Source organism: Passer domesticus, chromosome 3 (genome assembly GCF_036417665.1).
Source record: "Passer domesticus isolate bPasDom1 chromosome 3, bPasDom1.hap1, whole genome shotgun sequence".
Lineage (NCBI taxonomy): Eukaryota > Metazoa > Chordata > Aves > Passeriformes > Passeridae > Passer > Passer domesticus.
Genome location: NC_087476.1, coordinates 121,835,411 through 121,849,335, shown reverse-complemented (window position 1 = coordinate 121,849,335; position 13,925 = coordinate 121,835,411). Strand labels below are relative to the sequence as shown.

At 46.2% G+C, this 13,925-nt stretch overlaps 1 protein-coding gene and 1 long non-coding RNA gene across 15 annotated transcripts in view; one reads left to right on the top strand and one right to left on the bottom strand.

Annotated features, from left to right (window-relative positions):
• Positions 1 to 13,925, top strand: part of LOC135297772 (uncharacterized) — a 210,987-nt gene that overhangs the window by 146,456 nt on the left and 50,606 nt on the right. For 10 of the 14 annotated variants that reach the window (XR_010359708.1, XR_010359712.1, XR_010359716.1 and 7 more), the window contains 4 exons: positions 8,623 to 8,668; positions 9,308 to 9,503; positions 10,287 to 10,482; positions 11,803 to 11,938. This is a non-coding gene — a long non-coding RNA (uncharacterized LOC135297772). The remainder of the gene's footprint in view (positions 1 to 8,622; positions 8,669 to 9,307; positions 9,504 to 10,286; positions 10,483 to 11,802; positions 11,939 to 13,925) is intronic. The other 4 variants (XR_010359714.1, XR_010359711.1, XR_010359717.1 and 1 more) reach the window with 4 other exon arrangements.
• The window catches only part of BMP2 (bone morphogenetic protein 2), a 272,416-nt gene continuing 268,897 nt past the window's right edge, over positions 10,407 to 13,925 (bottom strand). The window contains exon 5 of the mRNA XM_064415687.1: positions 10,407 to 10,540. The gene's annotated coding sequence lies outside the window, so the exon portion shown is untranslated. The remainder of the gene's footprint in view (positions 10,541 to 13,925) is intronic.

The window sequence follows — 13,925 nt, the reverse complement described above, 5'->3', positions numbered from 1 at the left end:
TTCCCTCTGTCCCTGGTGGTGGCAAATCCTTGAAACAGTGCACTGGCCCTGCTTTCTGCCCTGCTGGTGCTGGTGAACACAGCCAGGAGCATCTCCTCTTGCACAGCCAGGATGCCATCATGTCCTGATCGTCCTCTTCCTCTCTTTGAGCTTCCCCATGTCCTCTTTGGGAGTCATTCCTGGCTCACAGTCACATCGAGGGCATGCCAGGTCCCCACACACCTGGGGACAAACACCTGAGGCTCTGTCTCTGTGTGACCCCAGCCCTGGCCATGGGGGTGCAGACCCTTTGGAAACCACCTCACTCTCTGCTTCCTACTGCAACCTCCTGAGGAGATGGTGATGTGCTCCGAAGCCCTGCTTCAGGAACAGCTTGGGGGTTTCAGCCTTTAAATAACATTTGTGTCCTATCTTCCTTTTCTCCTGCAACATGGGCAGGTGAATAACGTGTTCAGATTGGAGCAGTGAGTCCTGCCCCTTCAGCTCTGCATCACACCATGTCCCCCTGCTGCCTCTGTCCCAGTGGGGACACTGGCACCTTCCAGTCAGAGGCTACTGGTGAAAAAAGCTTTAGCCTACCTTTTCCAGTACAATTTTTGTAGAGGTCATTCCAAAGGCAAGGTGGAATGAAGATGTTTGTTTGGTTTCCAGAGATGTTTCTGTTATAAAGCAGGAAGAACACAAGAACATAGAAATGGGCTGTTAGTTGAGTGTAGGAGATTTTGTTTTCCTTTCAATGGAAAGTTCTTTCCCTCTACCAATATGTTTGGGTTTTTAAAAAAACATTTTTTAAATGAAAGAAATCAACACATTGCTTCCAGCTGCCTTGTGACATCCTTGTGAGCCTCCCCAGTGAAATTTGGCTCTCCCCAGCCAGAGGCCATTCCCCAGCCACCATCGGGCTGCATCTATCAGTGCCACAAATCCTCTAATTAAAAATGGTGGCTGAAATAATGATATGCATTTTAACGGACCAGTTTCCTCTCTGAAGGCTGGCATGTGATTCTTATTTACTACGTTATATAAATCTAAGGGTGGGATTTTCCAAAACCACTTGGTTCTGCCCTAATTCTTCTGCTGCTGAAGTCAGTGGGACTCTCTTACCCCTGGACTGCAATCGGAGCAGTTAAGCCAGCACTGAGAGCTTATGGAAACCACATCCTAACTATGCTCCCAGACCTCACCCAGTTTTCTGCTTTCATGGCATGAAATTTGTTTTCATCCTATTAGATGTGCTGGAATGCTGATATCCAAGGGCAGCTCCCAGGGACTGAGCTGAGCATTGATTCTGGCCAGGCTTGGCTCTGTGGGTTACGGCTGAAGGGTTCCCGTGAGCGCAGCAGGGCCACCCCTCACAGACAGCTTCAGCGGGGTCAGGGCAAGGCAGAGCTGGGCATGCCCTGCTCATGCCAGGCCTTCAGGGTTCAGCAAGGCACAGAAAGCACCTCGGCCTCCAGGCAGGCACCTGCCTGGGCCAGGTGGCTCCACCAGCCATCCCAGAAACTGTCCTCAGTGCTGGAGACAAGGCAGTGGGTTTGGGGCACGTGCCTAAAGCAGTGCTTCCTGCCACTCTCTTGGAAATGAGTGTCCCAAACCTGCTTTCCTGAGTGAAGGATCCTGGCTGTAGGTCCTTGAAGCTCTGTCAGCTCAGGGCAGATCCAGCCTTCTGAGAACAGTGATGGAAACAACTTCTGCAGGGATTTTTCAAGTAACTGCACTCTCCACACAAAACCACTTGGGTAGAAGATATCTGCTCATTCTTCAGAGAGAAGTGCCAGATTGCTGCTCCCTGGGAGCTTGGTCAGTTCTCTCCATTTTGGTACTTTTTGGGTTTTTCCCTTTTTTAATCTTTTTGTTGTTGTTGTTGTTATTTATTTAATGTGTCACTTGCAGTTGCTCTAAAAGTTCTGCTTTGCTTCTCAGATTCTTGGTAGAAAGTTGACCTCTATTCTTTTATGAAAATAAGCTGAAAGCCAAGCCAGCCAAAACAAAACAGTTCCCTAATTTTACCTCTTAATGTCACTGTACCACATTGCCTGTCAGGCATGCTGGCAAGATCCTGTCTTTTGTGCTTGGATTAATTTGGAAGTGGCCATAGGGAGGGAAAGGTGGCTGTGCCAGGCGATTCACTCATGTTCAACATGAGATAGGATGTGATGGATCCCATCCCCGTGACCTCTGCCATCTCAGGACTTTGTTGGAACCTGGCGGAGTGTAAAGTGACTCCACAGTGAAAATTCATCATGGGGAAAAGCTTCCACGCTGGTCTCCACATCCCAGAGATGAAACCAAGTGGAAAGAGCTGCAATCCCTTTCCCTGTGGCCAAGAAAGTCATTTTGTGTTCCCTGCACATGCTGGACGGAGCTCGGCCCACAGCTGATTGCTGCTGTCGATCCAAATCTCCCAAAAGGCTGGTGTATTTTCCTGCTAATAAATGTCCCACGAATGTTTTGAATTTCTGCACTCATTAGGGCTTAGGGAGGCTATTTGTCAGGACCAAAGACGTCTTCCACAATAAGCCAGCAGCTGTCTGCAAAGGGTGAGGAGACGTTTGTTGCCGTGAGCTGAGTCTGCTGTCAGCAACCCGGCCCCTGACCAGCTCTAGTAAATGTTTTATTGATTTAATATTAAATTAACTGCCTGGGCATAAGGAGTGCATTATTTTTAATGGCATTCTGATATTAGGGACTGCAGTTTGCTAGAATGCACCTGTAAAATTAGTATCCCCCAGTATTCTGCAGGAGCCATAAAATGAAATGCTCGTGGTGCTCAGGAGCTCGAGTAGGGTTACAGGGGACCCACCTCCTCCCCGCTGGCTGCACCAGTTCCTGCTGCCACGGGAGGAGGTCACTCAGCTCAGGAGGCTCCTTCCAGATTCCCCTCCTCTTCACCCTGGAAGGGGGCTAGTGGAGTCTGTGGAGCCCGAGTCCTAATCCCAGAGCATCGTGTGTGACAGGGCACAGGAGCTCGCGGTCACCTCTGTAGGGTGGGGAGTGCAGGAGCAGATGATTTCCCTCAATTTGGGGTTTTTCACTAAATGGAATAAAGGAGAAAAAAAATTATAATTAAAAAGCATCACTTGTTCAGCCCTGAATGTTTGGAATTTTAGTGAAAGAAAAAACATTTGGAAACAAACAATTTAAAATGTAAATAAACAAGCACATGCCCTAGTGTAAGAATGGAAATACTTGAATATTTTCTAATTTCAGAATGTCTGGGGGGTTTGTTTTGGGTGGTTTTTTTGGTTTGGGGGTTTTTTGGGTTTTCTTGGGTTTTTTTGGGTTTTTTGGGGGTTTTTTTTGTTTGTTTAGAACAGGGCTGTGAATTTAGTACAGGGAAGATTTCAGCCCAAACAAAAAATAGTTCAAATACAAACTAAAGAAACTAAAGCTCAAATGAAGTCCTCCATAGTGACCTTTTTATTGTCCTTAAAGTGTGTACCTGGTAAATGCTGCCTTTGGGTTTATTAAGGTTGTAAAAATGCCATGTTTGAGCTGTTTATATTTTTTAACTCCCTCAGAAAATGTTAATTACAGAGTCATATCTTCTTAAATGGCCTTGAGTGAGGGATTCTGAGAAATCCTGGGATTTCTGGGAAGCTCCTTTCACGTGGATTTCACAGTCATGAATCACAACTCCAAAACAATTATGGATCCAGGACACACGACAGGCATGACACCATGATCTTAGGATGTCCAAGTTATAAAAATAAAACCCTTAAATTAGAAGTTGGCAACGTCAGGAGATGAGGATGAGGTAGGATACCAAATTTGTGTATTTTGTCGTTGAAGTTGCTTTAAGAGCTGGAGAGATGAGGGGTTCCACACGTGGCTGAGTGACCAAGTTAATTCCAAGTGGCAGCCGTGAGTAAAGCAGCAATCCCAGTGGATTGGGATCAGAATGGGCACCCAGCAGCAGCTGGTACAATGCACTTTTCAACTGCTTCCAACAAGATCACTCTCTTTGTACGTATTGTTTGATGATCTCTCCTCTGCAACTGCTTTCTTGGACATATCAGTGAATGAGATCCATCTTTTCATACCCCTAAGGCAAACGTTGACAAGAAAACTGTAATTTTTTGTCATGACTTTCCAGGTGACATCTAAGTTTCCTTCAAAAAAAGTTGAAAATTTCACTGACCTTACGTTCAGAGTTTTTGGGCACCAAAATTCAACTATATTCTGGGGGAAGAGAGGCAAGAGAATGGAGATGTAATTTAGCAGGGATCAGTCATTACAAACATTGTCAGTTCAACAGACAGGGTTTCTGTAGGACCAATGATGAATTTCTCAGGTGACAAAGTCCACCCAGGAGCTCTCTCAGGCTCTGAAGCTCATGAGTGCACCGAGGGCATGGAGAAAACCACAGAGAGGATCTGGGCAAAGATTTGTGTTGGCTTTTGTAGGTACTAAAGCCTGGCAGCCTCCTGGGTTTTACAACACGATGTTGGTGCTGTTCTCCCTTTCTCTGCCTGCTTCCCCTCCTGGTGCTCGACACTGACTTGCCACCTTTCACGTGGCACTCAGAGGTGAGCACCAAAGGTGGGTCACTGTTGGGTGGTTGCTTTTTGGTTGACAAATACAGATAATTCCTTGGCCAGGCAACTTGAGCTGACGGAGTCAAACCATACTTTTTTCAAAGGATGTGGTGGATTTACTTATTCCTGTTTCTGTGTTTGATTTACTACCACATGATTTCATTAAATAAGAACTTAAGATGGGGATTTCTGCCAAGCAACTTTAGGCAAGGCCCATATTCCACAAATCCCTAAATTTGAGGGTGGTGGGTGGGGAAATAATCTTTTTTTTTCTAGCAGATGTCCATTCTGCCTGTGGACTGGAGTTTGGAATAGTTTGTTATTACTGTTGTTGCTTTAAAAACCTTGTAAAATGACGTTTATTTTCTTCCTCTAAGATAATGAACTTGAATTTTTCAGTTCCATGAAGTTGCTGATAACTGTAATGGCTATTCATTCTCTAATTAATAATAGCATTGGAGGGAATAAAGGAGAAAACTTCAAACAGGCAGCATTTCAGGCTTGAACTGGTTTCAGGTTCAGACAGGGTTTCTTGGCACTCTCCCCTGCCCTCCTCCAATCTAAGGCCACGCAGCCCATGTTTGTTGGTATTTTTAAGTAGATAAAATATGTCAGAAAGTTCCTCCCTTTAATTACTGGATAGAAAATCCATATCCTGGTAGCTCAACTGTCCAGATCATGTTAAACTTTAGTGGAAGGAAATAAGTAAATGCAAAGAAGAAAATGCCAAAGCAAATGCAAGGAGGGAAGAAAAAGTGATGTAAGTTGGCCAAGAAATGCGTTGTGCTTCCCGGCGCAGCTCTGCAGGGTATCCATCATCCCAGGCCACTTCCAGCCTCTCCACTGCTCCAGCAGCTTCAGCGTGCCCTCTCGTCAGCTTCCAGCACAAAAGATGACAGTCAAAGCTACCACTGCCAAAGCAAGTCTGCTGGATGCTGAGCTCTGCCCTCAAAGCTGTGTTTGTCCCAGCCCCTGGCGCTAGGGTGGCTATGGATGCAGACTGAGGTCACAAAGGGACGCTGTTTTGGAAAGTTGGGCTGGGCAGAAAGGCACACCTGGGCAGTCCTGTCTCCATTTCTGAGCTGGGTCTCCACTCCTCTGCCCAGAAGGATTTCTAGGTCACACCTGGCCAGCAGAGGTTCGAGGCATTTTGGTGGTCCTGGTGCACTGCCCACTAAACATCCTCAGCAGACTGCTATTGTTGCTTTGAGCTGTTCCAGAGGAGGCTCTGGAGATGTTTTGGGAAGCCACTCCTTGGAGCTTGTGCAGGTCCCCTGAGCTCAGGCTCCAGGCCAGCATATGCAGCCCCTCACCAGAGCAGGCCAGCGACATGACCTCCTGTGGCTCAGCCTCGAGGATTCCTTTTGCTTCATTTTGCTCTTTCTTGGCCATTTTCTGTTTGGCTTTGGGTGATAAAGACCATCAGCCATCTCCCAGCCAGCACCTCATGCTGCTGCTGGGCTTTCAAACATCTGAAGCATTCTGGCCAGTGGCACAAGGAATTGTGTTTACATCTTCTCTGAGAGACATCCAGGCTGAGAGAAAAAAAAAAATGGCCAAGACAGCTTAGTGCTTTTGGCTTATTGTTTGAGTATTTAAAGATGTCGCATCTGGAAAGTATTCCATTAATTTGTGGCTAGCACCCATATATCAAATTCATGAGCTTCCAAGTAAACAGCTGTCACTGGGGCTGCCACGGAGGGAAATTGGCACTGCTGGCTTGTGGTGAGCAGCGAGGGAACACGCTGGTACAGCCTAATCCAAGGAGGAAACATTAGCCCAGATGTGCAGAGGACAATGAATGGATTGTTCCTTAGAGCTCCTCAAGCTCTCTGCTGTAGTAACATGAGACACAATTGAGGCCTCAGATTATTCTATTCCCTCACACACGTGCACAGACCTGCACACACCATGGCAGCCTGGGAGCTGGGGTTGCATCTTACATCCACAGGCCATAAAGCAGCCACCTCCGAGTTGTGTCTGAGGGACAGCTGCCATCCGTGCTGCAGGAACATCTGTCTGCAGGCTGCTTGGGCCACGTGGCTGCTGTTTGACACTCACACAGCTGGGAGCACCAACGTCCAGGGCTTCTTTAAGGGCACCAGGACCCACCAGGCCTCGGTGCAGCAGGGCTACAGCGGGGTGCTTGTCACACAACTTCAGGCACTGCCAGGGCCTCTGCTGGAGCGGGCACTTCCCATAGGAGCAGCTCAGAGCAACTCAAGGAGTTCTACCTGGAAATGCTGAGATGAGGGCTCAGCTCTGGGTTTCAAGAGCTGCTGGGGTTGGCAGAGCTGTTTGTTGTTGGCCCAGGCCAGCATGGGGAGGGTCTGGTAGCTCCAGCTGCCTGCTTGATCCATCTGTATTGTAAAAGCAGGCAACCCCTTGTCTGGGAAGAATGATCCTGACTCCATTGATAGCAGAAGGCTAATTAATGCCTTTATTATACTATGTTATTCTATTCTATATTGCACTATATCATGCTACATCTAAACTGAGACTGCACAAGCACTCAACTGAACAAAATCTCGTGACTGTCTCCCGACAGTCCCAGCACACACGTGGATGCAATTGGTCACCTCCCTAAACAATCTCCAGAACACATTCCACATGAGCACAAGAGGAGCAGCAACTGAGATAAGAATTGTTTTTTCCTTCTCTGATGTTCCTCGCTGTGATTCCCAGAAGATGTCCTTGGGAAGTTGTGCCTTGCTTTTCTCTGTGCAGAGAAGTGCAGCCATGTGTCTGTTTGCCTTGAGGTGCTCAAGGGAATGAACCCATGAATGAAGAGGAATTGTGGAAGTGGGACAGAGATGATGCTGTGATTGCTGTTTTGGGAGGGGCATTACAGAAGTGTTGGAAAACTCCACAACAGTTCCAGGGTAGGAGCGTTGGGGCACCTGGGGTGACACCAGCTGAAATGGAGGAAAAGGAGCAGGAGGAGTTCCCCATCCCCCTTCCAGGAGGGAGGCTCTGGGCCTGGGGAGGTGAGATGAGCCCTGCAAGGAGGTGGGAGCATCAATCCCAGGGAAATCATGGATGACACGGGAGAACTCTTCCCTGCTCCTGCCCAAAAGCTGCTCTGGCATCTACTCTGGATGCTGTGGCACTTCACAGGCTCGGGATTTGCCTTCTGTTTACTACCCAACCCAAAGTGGGTTTGAACTGGTGACCTGAAGGTGAAAGGTTCTGCATCTTATTAGAATTACTGTGAGCTGCTGAACGAGTCCCCCATGGCAGTTAAGATTTGATTATGGTTCTAGAAAATGTTCAGCTTTTACAATTAGTGTCAAAGCAGTGGTAAGCCCCTCTTTGATTCCTGGGTGTAGGCTCGTGCTTTTCTTAACCTCACACATATGCTGGCATATTTACAGTAAGTGCTCAGGGGTTTGTTTTTTTAATTATTATTTTTTTATTTTTGAATTAAAAATGAAAGTTCCCCAGGGAAATTATGCAATGGGAAATAGCCACTTCAATAAACTCGACTCACACATTTTATTGATTATGGTAAATTTAATTATTCTATTTAAACCTTGCTTATACACACACAAAAAAAACGTATCCTTTTCTTCCTACATGTTTTTTCCTGTTTTTGTATCCGTCCCTACAGACCAAAACTGTGCTCTATGTTATTTTAAACTTTTTAGAGAAGAAATACTCAAGGCTAAGTTCCTTCCTCATAATTATAAATTAAAAATTAGAGAACATACCATAAATCTTACTCAAAACATCTTCAAATAGAAGTACTAATTGTGAAACAGCAGTAATTATGGCTTTTAATGTAGCTCTTTTGCCTCCACCTTATATTATGTGACCACTTTCGCTACAGGAAACAATTATCAAGTGCAAAGGATGTTAAAAAACCCAAAATAACAACAAAACATAGAACAAAATCAGTATTTCTCTTACTTAGGACTTCATTAGGTAACACTCTTTGTTTTCTTGATGTTCAGATATCACCTGGAGGTTTTAGTCTGTTTGGAGACCATTGCACTGAGGATTTTAGAGGCTTCTGCCAAAAGACAGTGAAAGGGCTGCGGATCCCTGGGTCTGAAAATTTATTTCCCTTTCCCTTCTCTTTCAGGGAGCTGCTGCTACTTCTTCCACTCGCTGAACTGTGTTCAATGCAGGTAATCACCCTTTTTCTTCTTAAAGTTAAGAACAGTCTCCCCTTCCTGGGGAAACACATTCATTCAGTACATTGTGACTGTTCCCATGACTGGGGAATGTTCCTGTGGATACAGGTCCGTGGGGCTGAGGTTGAAGCAATCCTCCATGGCTAGAAATTAGGATGTGGGAAGTGGAATTGTCCCTAGAGATAAAGAATCACAAGGAATTCCCAGTCTGTGCTCACTCTTGAATGAGGGACCTATTCAGAACCAGCCCATCAGAGCAGAGAGACAAATCATGGCTGGACTCCTTCCCTGACACTCAGAATTGTCTGGGGTTCTGGAAGCTGAACTCACCAGTTTGGAAATGTGAGGAAGGACCCAGTATTTGTTCAAGGATTTGTTCCTTTCAGATAGAACTTTCATCTGAGTTCTTTTGTGAGACTGTCAGACCAGGGCTGGTCTGAATCCCACGGCCAAATCCTCATCTGGGAAAATCTGAAAGGGCCCCGATTATTGCAAGGGATTGCACCCCTCAGTCTGTGGGTGCCCTGGAAGGAGCCAGTGGCAATGAGGGATGGTGAAGGTGGAGCAACAGGGCTGGGATGTGGAAGGTTCTCAAGGCTGCAGGTGAGCAGTGTCTCCTTTGCTCCCCCACAGTTTCTCTCCAGGTGGCACACTGGAATGCCACCCTTCTAAGCACAGTGACCAATCTTCTGGATATCCCTTCTTGGCAAAAGATGGACTGGGGAGACCTTGATGCCTTTTGATGGGTTTCCTGCATCCCAGTGTGAGTGATTCATTAATCATATTTGTCCCTTCAAGAAGAAAATTAACTGGGATGCTCTGTATTCTGGTAGGTTTCAGATTTATTTGCTTTATTCATAAAGTATAGCTGCAAATAAGTATTTGCATATTTCTAAATGACTTACACTTAAATATAGCCACAGTCTGATGTGAACTGGCAAAGCTCCCTCAGTTAAATGGATTCACTCCAGCTAGCACCAGGAGGATTAGGCCCTGGGATTCAAGCAAGCCCTGTGGTGATCACTATGAAAAGAACTTAGATTAAAGATGAGTTTGGAAGCAATCAAACTAAATCATAAGCCTGTCTGATTGAATTTGATTTTCTGGATTTCTGAGAATACAACCTTGTTGCAATGTGTATTACACCAAATCCTTCAGCTGATGAGCCCATTGCCACAGATGTCACTCTCTGTGCCACAGCTCCCCAGACCATTTCCATTTCCTTCCCTGTAACAGTCACCAGGCTTGCTCTGGCCACCATGCTGAGGGAACTTGGCCCTGTCTGGTCCCAGCCCCAGCTTTTGGCCTGGCTGACACAGAATCACTTTGCAGATGGGCCAGCCTAGGACACGTGTTCCTGCTGGGATGGGCCTCTGCCCCGCCTTGCTGCTTCCTGTATGAGAGAGAGTGTGAGAGCTTGGACCAACAGCCAGCTCCTCAAATGGCAACAAAAGACTCCTTGTCATTACCAGCCTGGCTCAAAGTGCAGCAGGAAGGGGGATTTTTTTGGCAGAGCTGCAGATTGCAGTCACAGTATACAGCTCATCACCTACTGCTGCCAGTGATGCTCTCTGCTAAGTTCTAAAAGTCACCTCCTTGCTCCTTTCCACAGCTGTGGCCGTGGGCTCTGTGAGAATTGGCACACCAGGAGATGTCGTGGGTGGCTGCTCTGGTGACACAGAGAGAGACATATGAGCAACACTCCAAATGGAATCCCTGACAAGAAGGAATTTTGAAGCCCGACTTGAGTTCAAGAATAACCCCAGAAGAAAAATTCTTCTGCCTTCCCTCTTGAAAAGTGAGCCGAGGTCAGTTGTCTCCATTCCTGCTTTCCATGGTCTTGTATAAAACAATCTGCATGAGAACCTGGAGGTGAAAAAGCCAAAAGCTTCATGCTGTAAATTTTGAAATGGCACAATTGCAGCGCTCTTGGTATTTTTGTTTTTCTTCTGGATGTCTTCCTTCCAAAGCAAAGTGCAGTCAAAAAAAGCAATCTTTTTTTGCTAAGTGATTCCCTTTTGGCATATTTCAAAGAAAAATATGTGTATTCCTTTTATTTAGCCTGTTAACCACATACATATATGGTTGTTCTGAAGCTTCACCAACCATTTCTATTTACTACTGCTTCAGACAAGGCAGGATCCAAGTGCCTTTTGGGATCCTTGCTATCCTAGCACACACAGAGCTCAAGGCTGGTAGGAAGCTTCAGTATTATTTCTTCCCTGCCCTTTGTTATTGCCATCATTATTAGTGGCAGTAGTGCTGTCCAATGTGGTGCTGCACACCTTCAGCCCCCATGGGAGCCCCTGACTCCATAAAGGATTCATGTCTGGGATGTAGAGGCACTGTGCTCAGTCCTGGCCTCCTTCCAGCCTTTCCCCAAATGCAGGAGGGAGAAGGGCATTGCACAGAGGGAGGATTCTGGGTTAGGGTGCTCCTCATGGGCAGGGGGTGCCGGGGTGCTTTGGGAACATTTTCTGCAGTGCCTAATCCTGGTCAGTGCTGAAGATGCCCAGGCACAGTGTGCTGCCCACCTGCTTCACTTCACAGCAGCACGTTGCATTTCTTGGGGAATAACTATTTCCTCTCCTGCTCTTCACAGGAACCCCTTGATTTCATGGGGGTAAAAAAGTCTAAATTGTTTTTATCTTTCTTATTACTTTAGCCTGTTTGACTCACTGATTCATTTCATACACTGAAAGTTGCATTCAAGTTTTAAGCCTAATTCGTCTCCCTTTTTCTGTCTCTTTTTGTTGTTATTGGTTAGCTGCAGAAGGAGCAGTCTGGATGCTTTACCTGCCCAAAGGCACAGGCACGTGGGCTTCTCACTTTGCCATGCCTCCCCAGGATTTTGTTACATTCCCCTAGAACTTATCTGTAACTTGCACTGCAGAGGTGCTCCCCAGGAGAAAAGGCTGAGTCCTGCATCAGTAGCTGAGTTAAAGCAAAGCTGGTGGGGACAAGCCTGTACCCCAGAGCCCCCAGCCAGCCCCCTGGCAACAGGGATGTTGTGATTTTGACTGGTGCTCCTGCTGGCCAGAAGCCCTGTCTGTGTCACTGCAGAGCCCAGGCGTGCCCAAGAGCAGCTGCTCATGCCCATCTCTCCTCCTGCTCTTTTCTCCTTCCAGACTTTACTACGTTTATCCTCTTAGCACCTCTGTAATTATCTGTCTGTAGCAGATGAGAAACAGGAGAACATGCAGGTTTGCAATTTGAGCTGGGCCACGCAGGAGCTCTTTGGCAGAGGAGGCAGCCTCCTGAGGGGTGAGTAATGTCCTTTTGTCAATCCCATTAGACTCCTGGTTTTATCCTCACACACCTAGAGACAAGCCCAAATCACTGAACCTGACTCTTCTGGGACTGATGGCAGCCTTTCACCCCAGTCCCAGCACAGCTGCCAGAGAACTGCAGAGCAGTTCCACTCTGATTCACTTTGAAGGCTCGGCTCTTATTTATGCTACCAATGTAAACATCATTTTAGTCTGAAAAATACACAGAAAATTCGTAACAGCTGCAGTTGCTGTGTGCAGTGCAGAGTAATTTTGCCCTCACATCTATATTTTAACCAGTGTGACTGGAAAAGGGAATCAGATGGTGCTTGGCTTTGAATGTAGGTGTATGGCCAGCTCTACTGAGCAGTTAAACCCAGAACTTTACCAGGAACCTGAGGGTGGCTTTAGAGCCTGAGTCAGCAGCAGGAGTGGAGTAGAGGCAGCCAGGGCAGCTTCAGGGAGGCTGAGCTGAGCAGACTCTGTAAAAGAGCAGTGAGACCAGGTCTGCTGAACATCCTTCCTGCTGAGTGAGTCAGCAGCAGTTTAATTAGGCATAGCTGGGCAGGGAGCAGCAGTTATGACAGAAGAGGCTTTAGTTGATAGGATCGTTTTCTGCACAATAATATTAATTAGCAATTGCGATAGGGAACTTGAGGCAGGTGGAGCACTTTCTGTCAAGGTATTTTTGTAAGGAATTAGCCTGTATAAACACCCATTGTGAATACATTGTCCTTGTCAGGTGTAACAAGTGCCTGGGCACATGGCATCCTTCCTCACAATGGAAAGATAATTAAAGATGCAGTTCCACACTCCGGTGCTTCTCCCAGCTGCTAATTGTGTCACCCAGAGATCCAAACAATTATAGCAGGAAAACACTAGGGAACTGTTAACAGTAATTTCCAAAATGGGCCAATAAGTAGATTGAGAAAATGCTGTGAGCCTTGAGCCAGCCTTGGAAAAAGCTAGAGGAAAAACTGTATTTCTGACGCAAACATGGAAATTTGAAATGGGAGTGAGGTGTCTAAACATCTTGGAGGAACTTAGACCCTGAGCTTTCTGAAGCCAAATCCCACCCTAGCCTAGAAATAATTTCATATTTCACAGCCTTCACATTTTCCTCAGATGAACGTTGTTCTTAGAAGCTTATACAAGGAGGGCAAATCCTGAAGACATTACTTAAAGGAAATTTCTATTCATGTCGCTGAATATTCACTACTGATAATCCTGGTAATAATTCTCATGAAAAACTGTGTTACATTGCATGTTGTAATTTGTGATGTACAGCAAATATAATATATTGTATAACTCAGTATTACAGGTCTGCATTACATACCTGCAATATTATGCTCTGGTAATTAAACCAATTAAAGTGCAGTTATGAGCTCATTAAACCCAAGAAATATGAGATGTCAATCAATTCTGTGTTCATCAAGATAAAATCTTATCAAAGTCAAATGGTTCAGGCCTTCAAACCAAGTGTTCATTCATGTCTCCGTTTAACACACCCGGAGAACATGATCCAGAAATGCCTGTAGAGACAGATGTGAGCTGCACCACAGTCCCACTGCACAGGGAACTGCTCCTGGATATTTTTACCTCTTTGTTCCCATGATTCATCTGAGTGGGATATTCTGTTGCAATCACAAGGTTTAAAATATTTAACACCATCACATGATTCTTTAGAGCTCTGATAGAAGCAAAGCACAGCTGCCAGCCAGGTATGTGAGTTTTGCACATTGTCCCTCAGTGAATGCCAGAACGACTTAGGCTGAGTTCTCCTGCTGTGCTCAGATGCCTTTTCCCAGGTGCTGCAGTTCCTAAACTGCTCCTTGCAGAATTGGCAGGTCCAGCTCTCCCTCTGGGCTCAGAGGTGATCCTGAATTAGCTCTTTTGAAGCCACCTGGGACTGGTGCCTTCCTGCCTGGAGCAGAACGTTACACTCTGGAATAAACATACTTGGGGCTGAAATCTCCTTCCCA